A 26855-nucleotide genomic window follows, 5' to 3' on the forward strand; every position below is an offset into this window, starting at 1 on the left:
TGGAAACAAAAAAAAGTCCATCAGCTGGTAAATGGATAAACAAAACTGTGGCACATCCACACAATGAAATACTACTCAGCAATATAAACGAACAAGGCTACTGATGCGTGCAAAAGCATAGATGAGTCACAAAAGCACTATGTAAGCAAAAGAAGCCAGACTCAAAGGCTACATGCTCTATGATTCAATTTATATGATGCTTTGAAACAGGCAAAAAACAATAGGGACAGAAAGTAGATCAGGGGGGTGAGGAATTTATACAAAGGGGTATGAGGGAATTTTGGGGGTAATGAACCTGTTCAATATCATTACTGCAGTAGTGATTACACAATTGTGTTCATTTGTCAAAACCCATTCAACTGTATACTTAAAAAAGATAATATTACCCTATGTAAATCATTGTAATACACCAAACTTTAAAAAAATTCTAAGGTAGTATTTTTATTAGGATATCATTATCAACTATGTTTGTGTGAGCTAATATTAGAACATTTAATATGTGCCAGTCACTAGGTCACACAATACATATTAGATGAGTCTAATATATGTATATACACATATGTATATTAGAGTGATTATTAGCTGAGGAAACTGAGGCTCAGAGAGGTTAAGAAACTTGCTCAAGGTCACAAAGGGGGGTAAGTGAAAGAGCTGAGATTTGAATCCAGCTGTGTCTGATTCCAGAGCCTTCACATCTTGTGGCCCTAGTTCAAAATGTAGTCAATCATGACTCATATATCTAGTCAGGGTTTCTCAGTCTGCATAATTGACAGCTGAGACTGCATAAGTTTTTGTTTGGGCTTCCCAGGTGGCACTAGTGGTAAAGAACCCACCTGCCAATGCAGGAGACACGAGTTCAGTCCCCGGGTTAGGAAGAGTCCCTGGTGGAAGGCATGGCCACCCACTCCAGTATTCTTGTCTGGAGAGTACCGTGGACAGAAGAGCCTGGTGGGCTGCAGTCCATAGGGTTGCAAAGAGTCAGACATGACTGAGCACACACACAGAGGTTTTTGTTTGGGGGGTTGTCCTGTGCATTGTAGGATGTTTAGTGATGTCCCTGGCCTCTACCTGCTGGAGGCCAGTAGTCATCCCTCAGTTGTGACAACCGAAAATATCTCCAGACATTGCCAAGTGTACCCTGGGGGCAGTCCCCTCCCCTTAAAAATACTGAGATTTCAGGGAGACTGTCTCAAAGAAAGACCAGTATGGGGTCATTGTGAATACTAAAGACCCAGAAAAGATATCTAGCATATTTGGGTAGCTGGAGCCCTAACTTACTTGGAGCATTTGCGTAGTGGGTGAATCCTCAGAAGTTAATTCTACGTAAGGCTCAGGTGCAGAATATATATGCACATGGACATAGAAAGACAAGGATGAAGCTATAAAGTTTCATGCTAAATAACTGTCAAAATGCATGTTTTTCCTCCTATAGTCACTGTGGGGAGCTTTACACTTGGGCCAGAGGTGCCTCATTATCTAGAGTGTTGCTGGGCCTGTCCTTGGAAACTGCTTCTGCTTTGAAATCTCTACCCGTGGCAAGTCTTCATCTTTTTGGTAACACTAGCAGTTACCAAAAATGATGAGCAAGGGGGTAACCGTATTAGGTGGTTATGTTTTTTCTCAAAAAATAGATGTGACAACAAAGTAATAAGGTTGATCTTTCTCTGCAAAGTTTTTTTGGTGATTGTTGTGCATTTGATGGTTTTGCTAAACAAGTAATACAGTAATAATACTAGCTACCAGTCATGGAGAGCTTATTACATGCTTTGTAGTATGCAATATTCATTTCATTGAATCATTGTAAGAACTCTGTGATCTATCACCAAATATAAAACTGAACTCAAAATGGATCAACAACCTAAATGTAAGAGCTAAAACTTACAGTTTTGTAGCTAAAACTATTAGAAAACATAGTTGTAAATCCTTGTGACCTTGGATTAGGTAATGTTTTAAAAAATATGACACCCAAAGCACGTGCAATAAAAAAGAACAAATTGAACTTCATCAAAATTGAAAACTTTTGGGACTTTCCTGGTGGTCCAGTGGTTAAGAACCTGCCTGCCAATGCAGGGGACATGGGTTCGATCCCTAGTCTGGGAAGATCCCACATGCTGAGGGGCAACTAAACCTGTTCACTCTAGAGCCCATGCTCCACAACAAGAGAAGCCACCACAATGATAAACCTGCACACAGCAATGAAGAGTAGCCCCTGCTCGCTGCAACTAGAGAAAGCCCACAGGCAGCAGTGAAGACCCAGTGCAGCCAACAAAAAACAAAATAAGAAACAAAAAAACTCAGCCTGCACACTGCAGAGAGAAGCACATGTACCACAAGTAAGACCCAACATAGCCAAATAAATAGTAAATATTTTTTAAAAAACTCATAAAAAACATAAAATAATTCTAAAATGGGCAAAGTAAATACACATTTCTCCAAAGAGGATATGCAAATGGCCAATAAACACGTGAAAAGATGCTCAATATCATTAGCCATCAGGGACATGCAAATCAAAACCACAATGAGATACCACTTCACACCCAATGAGATGACTGTGAGAAAAAAGACAGACAACACCAAGTGTTGGCAAGGATGTAGAGTAATTGGAACAGTCATACATTGTTGATGGGAATGTAAAATAGTGCAGCTGCTGTAAAAGAGTTTGGCAGTTCTCAAAAAGTTAAACATAGAGTTACCGTATGACTCAGCAATTCCATTCCTAGATATGTGCCCAAGAGAAATAAAATCTATGCCCACAACAAAAACTTGTACAGGAATATTTATAGCAACAGTATTCATAATAGCTAAAAAATGGGAAAAAAACCCCAAATGTCTGTCAACTGATGAATAGCTAAACAAATTGTGATACCCTCACCCAGTGGAATATTATCCAGCCATAAAAAGGAATCAAATAGGTTACATGTTATTACATGGATGAACCTTGAAAATACTATATGATTCCACTTATATGAAATGCCTAGAATAGCCAAATACAGAGAGGCGGAATGTAGATGCTGCTGCTGCTGCTGCTAAGTTGCTTCAGTCGTGTCCGATTCTGTGCAACCCCATAGATGGCAGCCCACCAGGCTCCCCCGTCCCTGGGATTCTCCAGGCAAGAACACTGGAGTGGGTGTAGATGAGTGGTCACCAAAGACTGGGAGCAAGAGAGCTTGGGGAGTGACTGCTTAGGGGTTTGGGGCTTCCTTCTGGGGTTCTGGATTAGATAGTGGTGATGGTTATACACCTTTGTGAATATACTAAAAAATACCAAGTTGTACACTTTAAAAGGGTGAATCTTGTGGTGAATTGTATCACAACTTTTAAAAAAGAACTCTGTGAAGTGATTACTATTATTATCTGTACTTTACATAACAGAAAACTCATGTTTCAGAGACAACAAGTTATTCTAAGTGACTGAATAAAATGTGAAAATCCCCCTTTGCACCTCTAAACATTAGGCAGTTTGGTATGTTTGCTTCTAGTCCTTTTTCTATGCATCATGTGTGTGTGTGTGTGATATAAATGTAATATAAATCATGTTATACCTATTGTCCTACATTTTGGTGGCTGTTTTATTCTGTGCTTTATTTTAGAGATCAGTTCATGCATATATACGTAGGAAAGAGATAGAGACAAAGACAGAATGAGACAAAGGAGTTCCTTAGGATTTCCTAGAATGAATGCATTATAATCGATTTAATCATTTCTCCTGTCAGTGGATATTTCAGTCCATCCATACCATAAACAGGCTTCCCTTGTGACTCAGCTGAGAAAGAATCCACCTGCAATGCGGGAGACCTGGGTTTGATCCCTGGGTTGGGAAGATCCCTTGGAGAAGGAAACAGCTACCCACTCCGGTATTCTGACCTGGAGAATTTCATGGACTGGGGTCGCAAAGAGTCAGACACGACTGAGTGACTTTCACATACCATAAACAATGTGTTTATTCCCCAGAGTCCCATCCTTGCTGGTCTTCCCACTCTCCCTGGATTTTCTCTCCTCTCCTCTCATGTTATCCCTATCCAATGGTACTTACTCAGTACTTCCATTAGACAAGAAGGTCCTTCCCTGACTTGTGTACTTTGGAGATTCCTTCATATGCAAACATACACAGTATAAATGAATGGAGGACTACTGGAGCACCTTTGTCATCCAGGATCAGCACAAGTACTCAGGTATCAGCATCAGTATTCAGCACAGGTACAGTGTGACCCATGTCTGTAAACATCCACTCTACTAATACTGTTCAGGTCCTAAGGAAACACTTCTCCACATCTTTCGCCCTATGTCCCTAAAACAAAAGGCAACTGCCTCTAAATTCCTGCTGCTGACATAGAGATGGATGCTGCTTCTGAGTTTGAAGAGGATTTGAGCAGGGTAAGTATTTAGACAATTAACTGGTCAAATCCTTTCTCTCAGACTGCATGAAGTAGAACAGATTCTTGCATAACAAAGTGTTTTGCAATAGTCATAGAAAATGGATGATGAACCTTCATTTTCTTGCTTCTTTTCATGTTCTAAATTCTGATTCTTCTATTGTTGTACAGAATGGTGGAGGGCCATTTTGCAATATTAAACAAAATTATTATTTTAAGTTATATATCCTGTTATGTACTATATCCTTTTATTGTAAATTTGTATATATGTTGGTCTATATGTAGATCTGTGCAGCTGTGAAGATAACCAGTTCTTCACATTGACAACCAGATGGACTGTGGTAAATTGCATAGATAGCTGCTAATAATGCTTCCCATCCCTGTCCACTCATGAAATTTCTCCCATCAAGAAGCAGAGTCTGTTTCTTTCCATCTGGAATGACCTTATGATTTGTTTTGACCAGTAGAAAGTGACAGAAGTCTGGGGAAGAACAGGGCCGGGGGACGGGAGGGATAGATAGGGAGTTTGGGATGGACATGTACGTACTGCTATGGTTAAAACGGATACCCAACAAGGAGCTACTGTATAGCTCAGGGAACTCCGCTCAATGTTATGTAGCAGGCTGGATGGAAGAGGAGTTTGGAGAAGAATTAGTTTTAGGAGAGTGTTAGTTGCTCAGTTGTGTCCTATTCTTTGCGACCCTAACAAATACTGGAGTGGGTAGCCATTCCTTTCTCCAGGGGATTTTCCCAACCCATTTCCCGCTGAGCTTCCATACAACTACAGATTCATGAAAAGCTCAGGAGAGACTAGGAGAAGAACCAGCCAACCAGTCCACAGAATGGTGAGAGATAAGAGCTCATGATTTTAAGGTACTAAGTTTTGAGATGATTAGTTACGAGGCAAGAGAAAGTGAAAACATGAATTGCTAGATTTGCTAATAGTTTTATCTTTCTAAAAATATTTAATAAGATTTAAATTGTCAAAAAATTAAGACTTTCAACTTTAAATGCTTTCTCTTTAAACTGTTGATATTCATTCATTGTAATTTGTATTTTGCTTTTTAATTATAATAGTTCTGAATAGTTTAGAAGAAAAATAAATTTTAGAAACATTCATGAAAGGTAATTGAAATTTTTTACATTTCTTTGATTAACATTTTAGTGAAAATTTACTAAAAAATTTTTGTGTACTTTCAATAGTTACATTTATTGTTTAACCCTTTGAATCATTATTGTCAGTTTCATACAAATTATGTGAAAATCTTCATTATAACAACTTCATTGAAAATTCTGCTGAAATGAAGGCATGGAAAATAAATTTCATAAAGGAAATGAATAATAATTTATGAATTACATATATACTTTATGACTTATCCTAATCACTGACCCATCAACAGAACTCCCAAGGCATCTGCCATTTTGCCAACTTTCAGGCATATAAAAAACCATCTCTTTATACACATTTTAAAAAATGTTGTCATTATGAAGATATATGTGTCATAGTAAAAGGAGACAGTGTATTTTATTTAAAAATAACTTAGTCTGATTGATAACTTTCAAACATTCAAATATTAAGGTTCAGGTTATGTGTGCTCTTGCCCCAGGCTCTGCAAATGTTAGGGACCAGCTTTTATGTCACGATCTTCCCTTCTACCATCTGATGTGTATATTCATTTGCCTACTAAACAGTCTACCTGTTTGCCTACTAGAACTTCAGAATTGGCTTGTCTGCAACAAAGTTTGTTACCTTTCTCTACTAAACTTCCTCCTTCTTTGGGTGATTTCTCTGTCACTCAAGCTAGAAACTCATCCTGGGTTTCTTCACCCAGTTTCTCTCCCTTAACTTTCTAAATAATTCTCAAATCTATACTTTTCACTCATCTTTGGCACACATGCCTCAGTTTAGGCCTTGAAGGGCAGCATCGTCTGGAGCAGAGCTTCTCTAACTTCAGTAACTTGGAGGGCCTCGCATGTTAAAACAGATTACTGGGCCCTGCCCCCAGAATTTCGGATTCACTTCGTCTGGAGTGGGACATGACAATTTGCATTTCTAATGACTTCCTTGGTGCTGCTGCTGCTGCTGGACTACAATTTGAGCCCTAGTGATCTATGGGCTGATTTCAAATTTTACTCCTTTTATTTACTGTGTGACCTTGGGCAAGTTACTTAGTTTTTCTAGGCCTGTTTCCTGGTATATGCATGGTGATAAAAGTCTTAGATTTGAGAGTTGAATTAAATGAGATAATAGAGTAAAGCACTTTCAATAAGCCTGGACAAACAAGGTCTTAATAACGGCAGTTATCAAGGCCCTCATCATCTTTCTCCTGGACTCACTACTGATCTTCTCCATTCCTCATAAAACAATCTGAGTGATTTTTTTCTCTCTCTGACCACAATCTCTTCCTTTCTATTGATGCTTACCAAACAACATTTCAACACTTTCAAATTTCTTCCAATTTTTAAAAAACCTATCATCTGGCTTTGACTCCATTCTTTCCTCCTGCCATCTTATCTCCATCCTTTCCTTCATATCTGTGTGAAAGTCACTCAGTCGTTTCCAACACTTTGCGAGTCCTTGGAATTCTCCAGGCCCGAATACTGGAGTGGGTAGCTGTTCCCTTCTCCAAGAGATCTTCCCAACCCAGGGATGGAAACCAGGTCTCCTGCATTGCAGGCAGATTCTTTACCAGCTGAGCCACCAGGGAAGCCCAAGAATACTGGAGTGGGTAGCCTATCCCTTCTCCAGAGGATCTTCTTGGCCCAGGAATTGAACTGGGGTTTCCTGCATTGCAGGTGGATTCTTTACCACCTGATCTAAGCATCTTTTTTAAAAACATTTTTATTGGTGTATAGTTGCTTTACAAAGTTGTGTTATCTTCTCCTGTACAGAAAAATGAATCAACTATATGTATACATATATCCCCCCTTTTTTGGGTTTCCTTCACATTTAGGTCACCACAGAGCACTGAGTAGAGTTCCCTGTGTTATACAGTAGGTTCTCGTTAGTTACCTATTTTATACATAGTAGTGTATATATGTCAATCTCTATCTCCCAACCTACTCCAGTACTCTTGCCTGGAAAATCCCATGGATGGAGGAGCCTGGTAGGTTGCGGTCCATGGGGTCACTAAGAGTCGGACACAACTGAGCGACTTCACTTTCACTTTTCACTTTCAGGCACTGGAGAAGGAAATGGCAACCCACTCCAGTGTTCTTGCCTGGAGAATCCCAGGGACAGGGGTGCCTGGTGGGCGGCTGTCTATGGGGTCGCACAGAGTCGGACACGACTGAAGTGACTTAGCAGCAGCAGCAGCATACTGTTCTCCATGGGTCTTCCTCAGCGTCTCAGTGGTAAAGAAATAGCCTGCAATGCAGGAGACTCAGGAGATGTGGGTTCAATGCCTGGTTCAGGAAGATCCCCTGGAGGAGGGCATGGCAACATACTCCATTATTCTTGCCTGGAGAATCCCATGGACAGAGGAGTCTGGAGGGCTGTGAACCATGGAACTGCAAAGAGTTGGACAGGACTAAAGCGACTTAGCACAGCACAGCATACATTCTCACCAACAGTGTAAGAGGGTCCCCTTTTCTCCATGCCCTCTCCAGCATTTTTTGTTTGTAGATTTTTTGATGTTGGCCATTCTGATCGGTGTGAGGTGATACGGCATTGTAGTTTTGATTTGTTTTTCTCTTAATAATTAGCAACGTTGAGCATCTTTTCATATGCATCTTTAAAGAACTGTCTGGGATAGATGTCTCAACTACTTCCATTCTTACTCTTCAGTCCATCAGAGTCTGGCCTTTGCTAAGCCAGCTCTCTCTAAAATAACAAATGGCTTCCCAGGAGATTGCCAAATCTCCTGGACACTTGATCATGCTACAACATTTAATACTGCTGACACATCTTCTGTAGGAGGCAGTTTCAAAAATGGATCCCAGTGATCTCCACCTCCTGGTATTCACTCCTGTTCATGATCCTCTCCCCTTATGTGTGGGCTGAGTTGGTACCTTTCTTCTAAAGAACAGAATAAGACAAATGTGAGATGCGATGCCATGGCACTTCTGAGATTAAGTTATGAGAGAGTTGCTTGCACTTTTCCTCAGAGTCTTCTTGCATGTTTGTTCTGTTGACGCAAACTCCCAAGTTGTGAGGTGCCCTATGGCGAGACCCACATGAGAAGGCTCCAAGGCCCTCATCCTAACAGATCTTAGGAAATGGAATCCTGTCAACAATTGGCCAGTTTTCTAACAGTTTGGAAGAGGATTCCTTCTCAGTCAACCCTACCAAAGAGACCACAGCCTTGGCTAATAACTTGACTGCAGCCTGGTAAGATAACCTAACAAGAGGCCCCAGCTAAGCAGTGCACAGATTCCTGACCCACAGGAGGAGTAAGATAATAAATGTGCTTTATTTTAAGCCAATACATTTTGGTGTAATTGTTATACACACATGTGTGCTCAGTGGGTCCAACTCTTTGTGACCCCATGGACTGTAGTCTGCCAGGCTCCTTTGTCCATGTGATTTTCCAGCCAAGAATATTGAAGTGGGTTGCCATTTCCTTCTCCAGGGAATCTTCTCCACCCAGGGATTGAACCTGCATCTCCTGAGTCTCCTGCATTGCAGGCAGATTCTTTACCTGCTGGGCCATAGCGGAAGCCCATTTATATATTTATATAAAACAATAAATGCCATCAGGGAGAAATTGAGGAGGCAGAGAAATGAATATCATGGAGAGTATACTGTAGTATTAAATGGAATGGTCAGATTAGACCTCATGAAGGAAGAGATTGTTGAAGGAAGCAAGAACTGTGCTAAATGAATAAATATTTGGGGGAAGAGCATTTCAGGAAGAGGGACTGCTGCTGGTTCAGAGGCCTTGACCCGAAACTTAACTGGAGGATTTGAGGAACAGCAATGTGGTCAGTGTGGCTTGAACAGAGAGAACCATGGGGAGATTATTAGAGATGAGGTCAAGGAGGTACCTAAGTCCAGATCACGGGCAGCCTTACTGGCCATTGTAAGGATTTTGAGTTTTACTCTGAGTATAATAGGGAACCATAGGAGGGTTTAGAGTGGAGAAATCATACAATCACTCTGATTAGAATGTTTAGAATAGGTTGTAGGGAAATCATTCCTCTTCTTTTTATCTCTCAGTGCCCCCCCCCAATTTTTTCTAAGTCCTTTTTACCTCTTAAATATATGTTGAACCCATCTGTTTAATTTCTGTTGTCGCTACCTGTGTCAAACCAACAACTTCCTTTATTCAATCAATCAACTAATACTTCTTGATAAGCATTATGTTCCAGGGACTATTCCTTATTCTCTGAGCTTGGGACACAGCAGTGAAAAAACAGCCTGTGTGGAGCTTACATTTCTCCCTTAGATTTATAGCTTTTAAAAACATGCCATCTCTCAAACTGTTTTATGTATCTATTTGGTTATGTGGTCATTGTATCACCTCTCCTCACTGATGTGTAAATCTTGTGAGATCAGAGCCAGTTTCTGTTTTGTTCACCAACTATATTCTCAGTGCCTATAACAGCACCTTTCACATAGGATGTGCTCAATAAATACCAGTCAAATGAATGAACAGACTACTGTAATAGCCTCTTAACTGGTCTATTTTCAGAGGCTTTTAAACTTTCTTTGAACTTGACTCACAGGAGGAAAAACATCTTACAGTATAATCCAGTGAAGAGTCATACACATGCACACATGAACATAATATAGTTAAAAGTATCGTTAGTGTGAAGCTGTCTGATGTTATTTATTCTCTCCTATTACATTTCACTGAAAAAACCCTGCCAGTTACAACTTTAAATTTGATTTCAGAATCCTCTAATGGAATTTAATCAGAAGTTTCATGAACTCTTCCCTAATGCATTGTCCACAACTAGAGTGTTCTTTCTGACTTCAAAAGTCTTGTCCTGTTACTTTACTGCATAAAATCTTTCAAAGGCAATCTCTGGGTCTCAGGCAGTTTTTCCCAAATGTCCATCTTTTATGGTTGTTCATGTACCGGTGATAATATGTTTTAAAATTTCTGTGAATTAAATCACTTTTGTTGCTCAGTCTCATCTTGAGCAATAATGTAAGAGAATATGTTGGATACTTGCTTCATTTATTTTCTAATGCATATAAGATCCACTAGCTACCAAAACAAGAAAGAAAGAAATACACATTGGTTTGCGCACCATCTAAAATCTTGCTCACCGCTCAGCCACACTTTTGGGAAACCTGCTCTCAGGATAAAGGTCAGATGCCACAACTTAGCCCACGAAGCACTCTGGAGTTGGCTGGTGCTTTCTGCTGCAGTTTCTCAGTTGTTTTTTTTTTTTTTTTTACCACTTTCTGCATTCATTCATTCTGAATGACTGGCAGTTCCCCTGAATACACGGAGCTCTGTCTGTGCACGGAGCTCTCTCTGGCTTTTGGACTCTATACTCGCCATCTCCTTCCTCTGTCCAAGACTCTATCAGAACCCCAGCCCACCACCTTTCAGGTCTCAGCTTTGGTCTTATATATGGGAAGGGAGAGCTGCCCGGCCCTAGGGTTGAGCCATGTCCTCCCCAGGAGCCTGGCTTATGCGTCCAAGAGTGTATCATCCTCTAGTGAAGTAGCTTCCTTATATGTTTTACTTCAGCTGAATGAAGACTGTAAACTCCTTTTCAAGGGCTGAGGGAAGAATATTTTACTTACCATAGTATTTCTAGTATTTACTATAGTACCAAATATTCAGGAATGATCTGGTTGATGAATAAAAGGACAAATGTATGGATTTCTCAAGGAAATGAATAGCAGTAACACTCAGCACATCGCCTGATACTGCTAGGCATTCAAAAAATATTGCTGAACGACTGAAAGAAGTAAATGTTGCTCCTCACCCTAGTGATATTACATTAAAAAAAATTATTTGAGAGATGGTCTCCGATTCAAATGGCTTGGCACTATGTAACATTCTCTACTGTCTGCCCAGGAAGAGGTCAGAATGTCTATCCATGCCTGAGAGACTTTTGGTCCTTCAGTAAATAGGCTTGCTGTGACAGAGGGCAGACTGTCAGGAAATCTGCAGTACAGACAGTGTGCTTTTCTCTTAGTGCAAAGTAGCTAGAGAGTAAATAGGAAACTTTAAAAAAAAATTATTTATTTGTTTATTTGGCTGCTCTGGGTCTTAGTTGTGGCACACAGGATCTTTAGTTGCAGTGTTTGGGATCTAGTTTCCTGACCAGGGATTGAACCCAGGCTCTCTGCAATGGGAGTGCAGAATCTTAGCAACTGGATCACCAGGGAAGTCCCAATATTAAACTTTTGAGTTAATATTAGAATCCATACTTCATGTAGGTTTTCATTACTATATATCCAAAATTTGATGCCAGTATTTTCCTTTTCTGAGATTCCAGAGTACAACCTATGCAGTGTTTTAAAATACTTTTTATTTTGTATTGGGGTATAGCTGATTAACAATGTTGTGGTAGTTTCAGGTGAAGAGTAAAGGGACTCAGCCATATATATACATGTATCCATTCTCCCTCAAACTCCCCTCCCTTCCAGGCTGCCACATAACATTGAGCAGGGTTCCCCATATGACCTTTTCACAGGGGATACAAAGTCATGAAAGTCCCTTTCTCAGCACTTTTTAAGACTGATGGTACCAATGTTTCTTCCAACAATGTGTGCCAAAGAGTATATAATAAAGGTTTCACAATAACTAAATTGTACTCCAGGACTTTTATTTTTCTCTTTTGTAATATCTCTACTCTCTGGCATCTTGGGGAATGCAATATTTGATATAAGCGGAGTTTCCAAACATTGATATTTACTCTTGTAAACACCAAAACATTAAAAAAAAAAAAAAAAAGATGGGAACTTTCCCAAAGTATTGCACACTTCTCTGGCTTTTTAAATAAAATGCTCGCAATATTAATGGTTCTTTGTTGATTTGAGGCTCCACCTACAGATTTCAGTTATTTGGATGTCGTGTCTCTCTGTGTTAGGGTTCAGTGGAGCACACATGGAGAGTCACATGATGTGGGGCCTGAGGCTAACTGGGTGATCACTTTAGTGGTGACAGCCTCAACCCTAGCACTCCATTCTTGTGCATCTTCACCTTTCACCTGTGTCTCCCCTTGAATCCCTCCAAACCATAGCTATCTTATAGCTGATGAACTTCAGTGCAATTCAGAACCTCTTCTATCTCTTTTGCTGAATCTTGCATATGAGCTTTTCATAAATGTTTATCCTGAATACTAACAGGTAGGAAGATGGTCATTTTGGAGGAATCCTTCATTGTGTTGATCTTCACAATTGTTTGTGTGAATAGCTTAGTCGCTCAGTTGTGTCTGACTCTTTGAGACCCCATAGACTGTAACCTGCCAGGCTCCTCTGTCCATAGGATTCTCCAGGCAAGAATACTGGAGCGGGTTGCTATTTCCACCTTCAGGGAATCTTCCTGACCCAGGGACTGAACCTGTGTCTCCTGCATTGCGGGCAGATTCTTTACTCACTGAGTCATCAGGGAAGCCCTCACAATTGTTTCAGTTCAGTTCAGTCGCTCAGTCGTGTCTGACTCTTTGCGACCCCATGGACTGTAGCATGCCAGGCCTCCCTGTCAGTCACCATCTCCTGGAGATTACTCAAACCCATGTCCATTGAGTCGGTGATGCCATCCAACCATCTCATCCTCTGTCGTCCCCTTCTCCTCCTGCCCTCAATCTTCTCCAGCATCAGGGTCTTTTCTAAATTAGTCAGTTCTTCGCATCAGGTGGCTGAAGTATTAGAATTTCAGCTTCAGCATCAGTCCTTCCAATGAATATTCAGGACTGATCTCCCTTAGCATGGACTGGTTGGATCTCCTTGCTGTCCAAGGGACTCTCAAGAGTCTTCTCCAACCCACAGTTCAAAAGCATCAATTCTTTGGCGCTCAGCTTTCTTTATAGTTGAACTCTCCTCACATCCATACATGACTACTGGAAAAACCATGGCTTTGACTAGACAGACCTTTGTTGGTAAAGTAATGTCTCTGCTTTCTAATATGCTGTCTAGGTTGGTCATAACTTTCCTTCCAAGGAGCAAGTATCTTTTAATTTCATGGCTGCAGTCACCATCTGCAGTGATTTTGGAGCCCCAAAAAACAATTGTTTAGCAACAGGGTGTGTTTAAGATTCTCTGGTAAGGCTGGAATTCTGACGTGCTTTTCAAATTTAAATTATAAAAGATAGTAAAAATAAGAAAAATCATCTCCAGGTTATATCACACTATCTAAGCTAAAATATGAAATCTTCGAAAGCTCTAGAATGATAAAAAATTCAAATTGCCATTCTTTCTATTTTATGGAAACCCACAGCTTTAGTACATATAACAGTAGTTAACTTGTCTTCATTCTGCTTAAACTTTGGGAAAGGAGAGGTAGGAGCTTGATTCACTTGTACTTGCCGAATAGAAAACAGCAAGCATCTTTACGATTTCATCAGCCTTATAAATAAACTTATTCAGGCAAAGATTATGCTCAGAAATAAATTCTTTGAATAATGTTGTGCTTAGTCGCTCAGTCATGTCTGACTCTGTGACCCCATGGACTGTTGCCCACCAGGCTCCTCTGTCCATGGGGATTCTCCAGGCAAGAATACTGGGGTGGGTTGCCATGCCCTCCTCCAGGGGATTTTCCCAATCCAGGGATCGAACCTAGGTCTCCCATATTGCAGGCGGATTCTTTATCACTGAGCCACCACTGTCTAAGCCATTAGAGAAGCCCTTGAATAATGTTATGTATTTTTTTTTCTGCAACTTAATTGCTTATTTTTCCTGGCTCCATCTATCATATACCCTCTTTATTCCCTAAGCTAAACATTTTCTAAGATATTTTCCCATTTGAATCACTTTTTTTGTACTTGAATAGTTCTTATCTTTTCCCTTGCCTCAGTCCACTTCCAGGAACTGACTTTTTGCCCTTATCAAATTTTATTTTTAGGCAATTTGGTTCAGCACCATCTTTAAATCCTTTTTAATAGTAATAATAACAACAACAATATCTACAACACATAGAACATTTAACTATGTGCCAGAAACTGTTTTAAATACTTTACATGTATTAACATTTCATGTTCTTAACAACTGTAAGAGGAAGTTACTATTGTTAGTCTCATTTTCTAGATGGGGTAGTTGACAACACAGAGAAGTAGCTAAGGTCGAAAACCTAGCAAGTGGTAGTGATAGGATTTAAACCCAGAAGAATTTAGTTTAACCACAAGGCTAATCTCTAGGTCCTGATAATATTTTATCCTTATAATTTTGCTTTATTTAATTTTTTCTTTCCCACGGATATCATCCTGGCCCAAGGCATTATTTTCATTCATTGCTGTGTTCTTGATGTTCATGCAGGTCTTCCCTGGATCTCTCCAAACTATAGTTATCTTACAGCTAATGAACTTTAGTGCAACCCAGTACCTCTCTCAGAGGCTACCGAGAGGTGGAGGGCTACTTGCCTCCCTAAACTGAAAAATGTGTTGTCTAAACTCAATATAAGTAGGAAGGACTAGGCCATTCATTAGTTTTAGCTTTATTTATTAAATAGCTTTATTTCCCTGGTGGCTCAGACGGTAAAGAATCCGCCTGTAATGTAGGAGACCTGGGTTTTATCCCTGGGTTGGGAAGATCCTCTGTAGAAGGGGATGGCTACCCCTCCAGTATTCTTTCCTGGAGAATTCCATGGACAGAGGAGCCTCGTGGGCTATATAAGTCCATGGAGTCAAAAAGAATCAGACATGACTGAGGGACTAACACTTTCACTTTTCACCAAGAACAACACATATTTATGTGTACAATTTGATGATTTGGACATCTGCAAACCCTGGTGATACTATCACTGCTGTCAAGGTCATAGATATCCAAAACCTCCCAGAGTTTCCTTCTGTGTCTGTTTCTCTGTCTCCGCCCCTCTCTCTCTCTCTTTGGTGGTGAGAACACTTCACATGAGATTTGTCAGGAAAGCAATTTTTTTAAAGGTCATTTTTAATGGGGACAATTTTTTAAAAAGTCTGTATAGAATTTTTTACAATATTGCTTCTGTTTCATATTTTGGCTTTTTGGTCAGGAGACATGTGGGATGTTAGCTCCCTGCCCAGAGATCGAACAGATACCCTCTGCATTGAAAGGTGAAGTCTTAACCATTGGGCCACCAGAGAAGTCCAAGGAAAACAACTTTTAAGTGTACAATACTGTATTGTTAACTATAGGCACTATGTTGTATAGCAGATATCTAGAACTTATTTATCTTGCATAACTGAAACTTTATACCCATTGAATAATAATATTCCATTTCCCCTGCACCGCTTGTCCCCAGCCTTTAGTAACCACTATTGTATTCTCTGCTTCTGTGAGTTTGACTATTTTGGGTGCTTCATACGAGTGGAATCATGCAGTGTTTGTCTTTCTCTGTTGGGCTTATTTCACTTGGCACACTTTTCTCCAGGTTCATCCATGCTGTTACAAATGGCAGGATTTCCTTCCTTTTAAAAGCTGAATAAGATTCCATTGTATGTATGCACCACATATTCTTTTATCTGTACATCTGTTGATGGACACTGGAGTCGTTTCCATATTTTGGTCATTAGTTTTAGAATATATCAATGATCAGTAAGTGTCCTTCCAATCTGAAGCAGGAACTGAGGGAGACATGACCCATGAAAAGATGGCCCTTGAAAACAGGAAAAGCCATGTTTTTCTGGATTGAGTGGGCATGACAAGATATAGTGGAGCAGGCTCCTGTAAACCAATCTCTGACAGGGTTATGAATTTAGAATTTTGCATAAAAAAAAAAAAGGCTAAATTTCTGCTTAAGGTAGGAGCAGCCTTTATAAATGGCTCATGCTGCAGACAACACATGAGTAGAGAAGGAAGTACTTCCACATCCTCCTGAGCCTGAGAAGTGCAGGAAGCTTGGAAGATGGTCAATACAGGAGGTTCTGAAGACCTGGCGAAGGCTTTGGGGGCAAGAGATGGAAGTACATTCCTCTTCTAAAGAAGCCAGAGAGCCACAAGGTTGTAGGCTGAATCTGACCCACATATGCTTTCCTATTTTAAAGAATTTTAAATGTTATTTGCCAACATTAATAATAGAGATTCAGAAAAATAATAGGGATTCCAAAATTCAGATTCCTGATTTTTCTTGATTTCTTGATCTTTACATTCCTACTTGGAAATAATCAGCTGGAAATGAGTAGTGGTTATGCCCTTTAGACTGGCTTGATCTGTCTGGCCCTTTACTGTCCCTTTTACTGTCAAGTTATCTTTATATCTGGCCTGCCTCACTTATTCATGTTATCTGCTTAGCTTGTTGGGCATTAAAGTTTTCTACCTGTGAACTGCATCCTGAGCAGCTTATATGTATCACTTCCCCAGAGAAATTTCTACATCTGCTTACAGATGTTTCCTGGAGCCATTTCAAAAAGGGTGTGAAAAAAAGATATAAGCTATATGTATTTAATATTTCAAGAAATTTTATAACTTATCCACTAGAGTTGTGTTTCTCTGCAGTGATGTATAAGATTCTACTGTATGTATACACCACATATTCTTTTATCTGTTCATCTGTTGGTGGACACTTGAGTATCCTTCAACAAACGGGCTGGTGAGCTTGTTTAAAAATACACCACAGAAAGTAAGAGAGAGATAGCATACATCCTATTCAGGAACCAGTTTTGTGGAGACAGTGCCCCTTTTTAAAAGGGAAAGAACTACAGTGAGATAACACTACATATGTATTAAAACAGTTAAAATGAAAAAGAGTGATAATATCAAGTACTGATGAGGATGGGGACAAACTAGATCTCTCATACACTGTTGGTGGGAATGTAAAAGGTTAATAGCCACTCTAGGAACTAGTTTGGCATTTTCTTAAAAGAATTAAGTATGCACTTAACATATGACCCATCAATCATAATCTTAGGTATTTATCCTAGAGAAATGAAAATTTAAGTTCACACAAAAACTTGTACACAGGTTTTCAAAGCAGTTTTACTTATAATAGCAAAAAGGTTGGAAACAACCCAAATGTACCTCACCTGGGGATGGGTGAACAGATTTTGGTACAGCCATACAATGGAATATCACTTAACAATCACAAGAAATGAATGTTTGAAACTTGTCACAACGTGGATGGAAAGGGCACTGTTGTTGTTTAGTTGTTCAGCAGTGTTTGACTCCTTGCAACCCCATGGACTGCAGCACATCAAGCTTCCCTTTCCTTCACCATCTCCCAGAGCTCACTCAAACTCATGTCCATTGAGTCAGTGATGCCATCCAACCATCTCATCCTCTGTCATCCCCTTCTCCTTCCTTCAATCTTTCCCAGCATCCGGGTCTGTTCTTATGAGTCGGCTCTTTGCATCAGGTGAGCAAAGTATTGGAGCTTCAGCTTCAGCATCAGTCCTTCCAAGGAATATTCAGGATTGATTTTCCTCAGGATTGACTGGTTTGATCTCCTTGCAGTCCAGGGGACTCTCGACTCTTCTCCAACACCACAGTTCAAAGCTTCAATTCTTCAGGGCTCAGCTTTCTTTATGGTCCAACTCTCACATCCATACATGACTACTGGAAAAGGGCATTATGTTAGGTAAAAACATCAAAAGGTTACATGCTATATGATTCTGTTTATATAACATTATTGAAATGACAAAACTACAGAGATAAAAAACAGATTGGTGGTTACTAGGAAACAGGGATAGTGTAGGGGGGTTAGAAGGGGAGGTAAATTTGTGAATACAAAAATGTAGCATGAGAGGGTTTTTTTGTGATAATGGTTTCATATCCTGGTTGTAGTGGGTACACAAATGACACATGGACTAATGCTGTTGCTGCTGACAAGTGCTCAGTTGTGTCTGACTCTCTGCAACCCCACGGACTGTAGCCTGCTAGGCTCCTCTGCCCATGGAATTTTTTCCAGGCAAGAATACTGGAATGGGTTGCCATTTCCTACTCCAGGGAATGTTCCTGACCCAGAGATTGAACCTGCATCTCTTATGTCTCCTGCATTGGCAGGCAGATTCTTTACCACTAGTGCCACCAATTCTCCAAGCCAGGCTTCAGCAATACTTGAACCGTGAACTTCCAGATGTTCAAGCTGATTTTAGAAAAGGCAGGGGAACCAGAGATCAAATTGCCAACATTCACTGGATCATCGAAACAGCAAGAGAGTTCCAGAAAGACATCTATTTCTGCTTTATTGACTATGCCAAAGCCTTTGACTGTGTGGATCACAATAAACTGTGGAAAATTCTGAAAGAGATGGGAATACCAGACCACCTGACTTGCCTCTTGAGACACCTGTATGTGGGTCAGGAAGCAACAGTTAGAACTGGACATGGAACAACAGACTGGTTCCAAATAGGAAAATGAGTATGTCAAGGCTGTATATTGTCACCCTGAATATTTAACTTATATGCAGAGTACATCATGAGAAATGCTGGGCTGGAGGAAGCACAAGCTGGAATCAAGATTGCCAGGAGAAATATCAATAACCTCAGCTATGCAGACAACACCACCCTTATGGCAGCAAGTGAAGAAGAACTAAAGAGCCTCTTGATGAAAGTGAAAGAGCAGAGTGAAAAATTGGCTTAAAGCTCAACATTCAGAAAACTAAGATCATGGCATCCGGTCCCATCACTTCATGGCAAATAGATGGGGAAACAGTGGAAACAGTGGCTGACTTTATTTTTTTGGGCTCCAAAATCACTGCAGATGGTGATTGCAGCCATGAAATTAAAAGACGCTTACTCCTTGGAAGGAAAGTTATGACCAACCAAGGCAGCATATTAAAAAGCAGAGACATTACTTTGCCAACAAAGGTCCATCTAGTCAAGGCTATGGTTTTTCTAGTAGTCATGTATGGATGTGAGAGTTGGACTGTGAAGAAAGCTGAGTGCCGAAGAATTGATGCTTTTGAACTGTGGTGTTGGAGAAGACTCTTGAGAGTCCCTTGGACTGCAAGGAGATCCAACCAGTCCATTCTAAAAGAGATCAATCCTGGGTGTTCATGGGAAGGACTGTTGTCGAGGCTGAAATTCCAATACTTTGGCCACCTGATGCAAAGAGCTGACTCATTGGAAAAGACCCTGATGCTGGGAAAGATTGAGGGCAGGAGAAGGGGACGACAGAGGATGAGATGATTGGAGGGCATCACTGACTCGATGGACATGAGTTTGGGTAGATTCCGGGAGTTGGTGATGGACAGGGAGGCCTGGTGTGCTGGGATTCATGGGGTCGCAAAGAGTCAGACACGACTGAGTGACTGAAGTGAACTGAGTGCCACCTGGGAAGCCCAAAATTGTGCAATACACACGCACAAATGTTTTTTAAAAATGGTAAAAAGTAAGTTCTATAGTCTACTGAAAAATAATGTACCGTTGTCAATTTCCTGGTTTTGATATATTTTTAAAACTCTGTTGCCATTGGGGGAAGATGAGTGAAGGGTAAATGGGACTCCTTGTACTATTTTTCAATTTCTTGTGAGTCTTTAGTTATTAAAAAAAATATTTTTTTAAAGGAAAGTAAGTTGAATGCCTAGGATTGGTACTGGGGAAGTGAGCAAGAGCAGCATGAAGGCAAACTCGGGCTCTGAGAAATATTACCGGAAGTTTAACCCACCAAAGGCTTAAACTTGCTTCCTGTCATCACTTCTGCTGTCACTACCTCTTTATGCTCTTTATTCTGCCCATGTTAGACAGTTATTCCTCTATTATTTCTTAGTTATGGTCCTGAGAAGAGAACTAGGTATATTCCTGATGATAGGCCAATCAGTCTTAGCCTACTGGGTGTAATCTCCAGGCCTTCAATTCTTTTTAGTTATTAGTTTTCCTATTACCTAATATTCAGAGTCTGCCTCTTTGCTGCCAGAGGTGTTTTTTTTAACATCTGAATTTGATGCCATTGCAGATCCTAGAAGTTGCCAGAAGGCTCTCCTCCAGACAACTGTCCCTTACTATAGCTTGTATTAATGTTTTGTTGCAATTAGCGTTCAGAATATGCACTGTCATCTTATTAAAATTTATATTTTTTAATGAAGAAAGCACAGGAAGAGTTGATTGTGGAGCTGTGGTTTACCCTTGCTTTTTCTTAGTTACCTGTGTCTAAATTAAGCTGAACCTCTGGGCTTCTGCTATTTCTAAGGCATCACGATTTACTAAGGTTAATGCCTGGGGGAACATTATAACCTTGCAGACACTAATCTAATTCAGTGCCATCACAAGTGCATAATGCAGGAGTTTGGAGTTTTGCCAAAAAGCACTATTCAAATGAAGATTCATTTGGCAAGGGGTGAGAAGGTGGGTGTGGACAAGGGAAGAAGAACTCCAGAAATGGTTATATAGATATTTTAATGATTTCCCTTTCCCTCTCCTCTCAGGGGTTATGTTTAAGCATTGCAGAGAGACGCTAAATAAATCTTCAGACTATTATGAAGAAATCTTAATGAAGGTGTTTCATCCCATGCTACCTTTCTGATCTCACAATCAACATTCACTGAACATCTCTTTCACATGGCTGACCTTGTGCTAGGGTGTGGACACAAAGATGAGTACTTGTAAACCATTGCAGTATGCACGAGCACCTCAGGGCGCCCAATAAATATCAGTTGAATAAAGGCACCATTAAGGAGGTCACAGTTTGGCTAAGGTCACTTAAAGGTCCTCCAAGTATTGAGACATTAACTGTGCAATTCTAGCTCTACATAGACCATTACCAAGTTTTTGCCATACAGAGAAGTTTTGGGCCCTAAGTGAAGTGAAGGGGAAACACCATGTAAGATCTTGCACAATAGAGTTCAGGGCCAGGTCTCTTGATCCTTTCCTATGCTCACATCTTGCATATGTTTGCAGACACTAGAGGGGTTTTCCAGTTTCAAGGGCGCAGGGCTACTGCCTCCGGGACAGGTAACATTTGGGATGGTAGTGGACAACGACTGGGGGTCACAGCGGAGAGGGCTGGGGAAGAGAGGAGAAACGAAAAAGCCCCCAAATTCTGATAGATAACCCTTTCACCTGGGTCCCCATCCGCCCCTTCCTTTGCCCTGGGCCTGAAATGCACCCGACCACTGAGTCCTCCACGTCTCAGGGAGTTAGGCACTGATTTATACTGAAGCCAGGCCCCCATCTCAAAGACATTTCCTCAGTTCTGATCTTTTTCAAATTGCCTTCTTTCTGGGTCCAGCCCGAAGGGACCCTGCAGCTCAGGGCCAGCTTCCCGGACCACGCCGGTCTGGTGACACGCAGGCGCTGGAATCGAAGCCACGCTAGGTCTTCTCAGCCTGTTCCCCGACCCAAGGAGGGCGGGCGCCGCGGAACGCTTCCCATGTGCGGGGCTTCCCACAATGCACCGCGCCGGCAGTGGCGGCGACCGCGGCGGCGCTCTAGACGCGGCATGTCTGCGTCTCTACTGCTCTGGGAGGAAGAAGAGAAGGAGGAAGAGGAGGAGGAGGAGGGGGAGGAAGAGGAGAAAGGCGCAGGGGTGGGAGCTGTTGCCGAAGCTGCCACAGCAAAAGTTCTTCCCCCTCCCCCCTTCCCCTCCTCTCAAGGCCCCTAGAAAGGTTGAAGCTGCTGCCGCCTGCAGTCGGTGACCGCGCGACTCGGCGCCCGCCCGCGGTAAAGCGCTCGGCCTGGCAGGCCCGGGCCCGGGGGAGGGCGAGGGAGGGCGAGGGAGGGCGAGGGAGGGGGAGGGGGCGGCGCGCGGGGGGAGCGCGCGGCGGTAACGGCCTGACCCCCGGGGGGAGCGAGCCGTGGCGAGGCTGGGGGTGGCTCCGGGACCGGCCAAGACCGAGGGAAACGCAGGAGCTGGTTGGGGGACGGGAGGAAGCAGGGCGCGGATGGTGGGTTGGGGGGTTGAGAAAGGATAATGACGGGGGTGGTTGAAGCGAGAAGGCAGCCTCAGAGGCCTGAAGCGGGTGTCAGAGGTAGGGAAGGAGGTGGGATGGTTGCACGGGGTGGCCCGAGGGTGCTGGATGTGGGTGTGAAAAGCCTAGGGAGACACCAGGTCTCTGTCTGCCGTGCCTGGTGCAGTGCTTTATGCACCGCAGGCCTCAGTCACTGTTGCTGCCTGAATGTGTTCTTTGGGAGAGGGAAGGGCAGGGGTTGGAGAAAAGGGAATCCTTGCAGGAAGCGTAGTGGGAGCGTGCACTAGGAGAGAGGCCGGAGGGGAAGATGCCGGGTAGGTGGAGGAATGCAGGGGGCGGCTGTGGAGGAGTCTTGAGGATTCCGGGGGGTGTTCATTGTGTAGATACATTAGGTATTTCGTTGTGGAAAGAACTCAAGCGTTTCTAAGGAAAGGAAAGAAGGGATATGAGGAGTTTCCCTGAATAGAAAGGGTAGGTTTGAAGCAAGAGGGAGTGTTTAATACCAGAGAATATGAAGAGAATGCATGATAGAATAGACAGATGTAGCAGAATTAGTAAATGTTGGTCCAAAGACTAAAGAGTTATTCCAGATGGGCCAGGATGGCCTAGTTCCGAACCTGTTTGGGCTCTCCTGTAAGATGACATCTGGTAAGTGTGGGTACTGACAGTGGTTGGGGGTCACTAAGAATGAGACCTTAGTCTGTAGTTTGGTCTGAGACGTTTTAGAACTGCACCAGCGAATCTGAGAATCTCTGAAGCAGACCTTAAGAAGACGCCTGGCCTATAGGCATTCTCTAGGCCACGGGGTTTAGATTTTAGCAGTTTTGAAATATTATCACTTACCAGTGGCTGGGTGAACTGAGCACTACTGGCAGATGCTGGAATGGAAATTACTTGACTTGGCGGTTTTCTTCTTCACTGCCCAGCTTATCTGGTCCAAGAGAACTGTTGCCATATTATTCAGCTTGGGTTGCAGTACACAGGGTTATAATTAATTGTGGGGAGAGTCCATGCCTGGTGGCCCTTCTTTGTGGAGGCCCCATTTGTAGCTCAGATTAGTCTGATTGACAGGATTGGTTCCATAACCCGGTTATTGGTTCCTCTCTCCTGGTTGGAGATCTTTTCACTCACGGTTCCTGAATGTATACTCTCACTGAGGCATGGTGGTATTGAAGAAAATGCATCAGCGTACAAAGTGTGCGCCTGCAGAAGGGAGGATGAGTATATATCTGTTTTGGTCTTAAGAAGTTGCAAGGAGGTCAGAACTGGCTGTTTTGAAGCCTAGGGGAACCTGAAGAGACTGGGTGATTCTAGAGCGAGGTTGGAGGGAATATTAGCATTTCCCTATCAGGAAATGTACCCAGGCTATTGGGTTTGCTGAGCTCACACCAGACTGGGTTTCCAAGAGGGAACCCTTGGCTAAAACCATACCCTTAAAATTTATCTGAAAATTATTCACCTTTTATATTATTAAAGACTATATACTCATTACATGGTAATATTAATTAAGCTGAGGAGAGAGTAGTATGAAAAAATCCTTTTATGGATATAGAGGATGGGGGATTAAAGGGGAAGATAGAAATTTAGGGGAGGGATGGGAAAATTCAGTCATTCATTCTTTTAGGAAATAACTCTAAAGGAGAATACAGTTTTAACATTTGAGTAGAGAGGAGCTTTTATTAAAAAATTTTTTGTAGAAATAATTCAGGATTATTTTTAAAAGATTTGAAAAACTTTGTATGTCAGTACATTTAGAGTTATTCGTTCTTTTTAAGGGTTTCAATATATTACATAGTAGGTTGTACCCATTTTTATTGTCATCATAGTATGAGAAGATCTGTTTCCTTTCCCCTCACTGGCACTATATATTATCAGTTCTTTTAGTTTTTGTAAGTTTAATGGATTTAAATAAAGTATATCATTGTTTTCTCTCATTAAATTATATAAAATAATACATAAACATAATTTTAAAAATTGTCCTGAGGGAGCTTATAATGAAAAGCAGTAACCCCTGTCTCACCTGTCCATCACAGCCCCACTTTCCAGAGACTGCTTCTAAGCATTAATTTTTGTAGTTCTTACCATGCTTTTCTCTAGGTCTCCAGGTAATATGTATGTATTCTTATTTCTTGACTGATCAAAGTGACATTAAAAAGGAGTCTAGAGACTGCTTATTCTTACTATGAGTAGAAAGGATTTGTCATTGCCATTATCCTCTTTTTCCTCCTCCTTTTCAAACTTTGATAGTTATTATTTTAGCTTTTTAATTTGATGTCTTATATATTTAATATTCTTAAAGAAAAAAACATTTAAAATTATACTGGAAAAACTGGGTGGGATGAGTAAGGGAAGTTAGATTGGTGGACCTTCAGGAAAGACTAGGTTGTAGGAAACAGCATCTTTGCAGCCTAAGTGTTGCTGCTTAGAGATGAGGAGGGGGAGTTGCTTGGCAATGATAGTTGTTCATCTTGAAAGTAGTTACCAGGTCAGCAGTGCAGAATTCTTTGACAGTCTTCTGGAGAGTTTTAGTGTGGGGAATCTGGGAATGGATTAAAACGATCCCTGATTATTCTTTCCAGGCTTTGGTGGTGTTCTTATGTTTTTTAGGAAAGAATGGATTGGTGTGATTATGTGTTTCTTTTTTGTCAGCTGGAGGATGGGGAAATTGGTAAGAGGGAGAGGAGGATGAGGGACAGGTTATGGTGGAGATGGTGATAATTTTGTGGGAGGCTGAAGAAAAGGTAAAGAATTCTCAAGACATTTGGATATAGGTGGCTCTGAAGGAGATTTAAAGTACAGTGGTGAGAGAGATTTGTGACAGTCATTAAGAAAATTAGCATATTTAAGTCACTAATATTGGGAATATGGTGGGAAAGAGCATGCTGCTCATATATTGTGGTAGATTCTTGAAATGTTGGTTTTTGAAATTTGGTATGAGGTTCAACTTTCCCGAGTCAGAGTGACAGATATCGGGAGTATAGAAAGGTCTTGCTCCCCTTTTTAAGAGTCTTGTTTTAAGTAACCCTAGCTCTTGAGACTCCTCCTTACATGTTGAATAAGAACAACATTCACATGTTGATTCTATAGTGCTAAATCTTGTGTTTGTTTATGGTAGTTATTTTCTGTTTGTTTTGCAAATAGTAGCTAGATTGTAACCTGCTCTAGAGCTGACACTTTCTTTAATTTCTGGGAAAATTCACAACAGCTTGATTCTTAAGTGCTTAAGTACTTGTTGAATGACTGATAGAAAGTAGGATTCACCTTACTGTTAGTAGTGGGACTGTGAAATTGCCGAGCACTATGTGACTATTACAGACAAAATTGTGTATGTGTGTGTATGTGAGAGTGTGTATTGGAGGTAGTGAAGAACAAAGGGCTCTCTGACTGGGGAAGGCCTTTAGATTTAAGGGAAGACAACAGAATGGATTAGAATGGAACTGTAATAGTGCTGCAGAAACACCTAATGGGTGGGACCAAAGGTTCTCTTCTAATTTGAAGCTAGTTTAATCTGAGTAAATCTGGTTTAGAGCTGGAGGCTGGTTTAATTTTGATTTTCTTACCTCAGGCCTAAATGACTGCTTAGAGATCTTTAGCTGTTTTAAGAATCTGTCTAATTCATTTTGGGGATTTAATAAAAAAGTGTTAGATGAGGTTTCTACCCTCAAGGAATTTATGGTATTTTTATTCTTTTAGAGGGAGAAATACAGTTGTGAACTAATCCCATAACAGTGTAAGATTTCAGAAAATTGACTTTTTCTCCCCCTACCACAATTCCCTATTCTTTTCTAAAATCCCCGTCCCTTCCACTATTCTTTTTCCTCCCAGAATCTCCATCTCTCTTACAATTCCACATGTATCCCCAAATTCAGTGTCTTTCTTGTCACTCTCACAATTACTCCTTCCTTCACAAATTACCCTTTCTTTCTCCAGATTTCCTGTTCTGTTCCACAATGCTCATGCTTGTGTGCTCAATCATACAGCTGTGTTGGACTCTTTGAGACCCCATGGACTGTAGCCTGTCAGGCTTTTCTGTCCGTGGGATTTCCCAGCAGGAATACTGAAGTGGGTTGCCATTTCCTACTCCAGGGGATCTTCCAGACCCAGGGATCGAACCTGCATCTCCAGTGGCTCCTGCATTGGCAGGCAAATTCTTTATCACTGAGCCACATGGGAAGCCCACGTTGCTGTTCCACACACAATTGTTTTTCTCCCACATTCCTCCCATCTCTCTCCAGCAATCCTCTATTCTCTCCCCACAACCCTCAGTTCTTTCAGAAAACTGATTTTTTAAAACAAATATCAAAAGTATACCTCCAAATGAGAATTTGTGTATTTTGGTAGTCATTTTGAGTGGTAGTATTCAAAAGGTTTTTGGAACACCTTTTCTGATTTAATGTCTAGCTCATTCTATACAATTTACTTATTTGTTGAGTACTTGTAATGTGCTGTTGAGGGGATGGAGTCTATAAAGATGAGTAAAATATGGTCCCTATCCTGTAGGAGTTCATAATCGCTCTAGGATAGCACAGTTACAAATAATACCGGCATAGTGTTATTCTGAATGGTCTTAATGGGACAAATATTTTTAGTTTGAAAGATT

General features: G+C 41.2%; 1 protein-coding gene across 13 annotated transcripts in view; it reads left to right on the forward strand.

Annotated features, from left to right (window-relative positions):
• The first annotated feature begins 21845 nt into the window (after window positions 1–21845).
• ZNF148 (zinc finger protein 148) overlaps window positions 21846–26855 on the forward strand; it is a 135391-nt gene continuing 130381 nt past the window's right edge. For all 13 annotated transcript variants that reach the window (XM_081571691.1, XM_081571694.1, XM_081571685.1 and 10 more), the window contains exon 1: window positions 21846–22007. The gene's annotated coding sequence lies outside the window, so the exon portion shown is untranslated. The remainder of the gene's footprint in view (window positions 22008–26855) is intronic.

This window comes from Giraffa tippelskirchi, chromosome 2 (genome assembly GCF_054371585.1).
Source record: "Giraffa tippelskirchi isolate mGirTip1 chromosome 2, T2T-mGirTip1v1.2.pri, whole genome shotgun sequence".
Taxonomy (NCBI): Eukaryota; Metazoa; Chordata; class Mammalia; order Artiodactyla; family Giraffidae; genus Giraffa; species Giraffa tippelskirchi.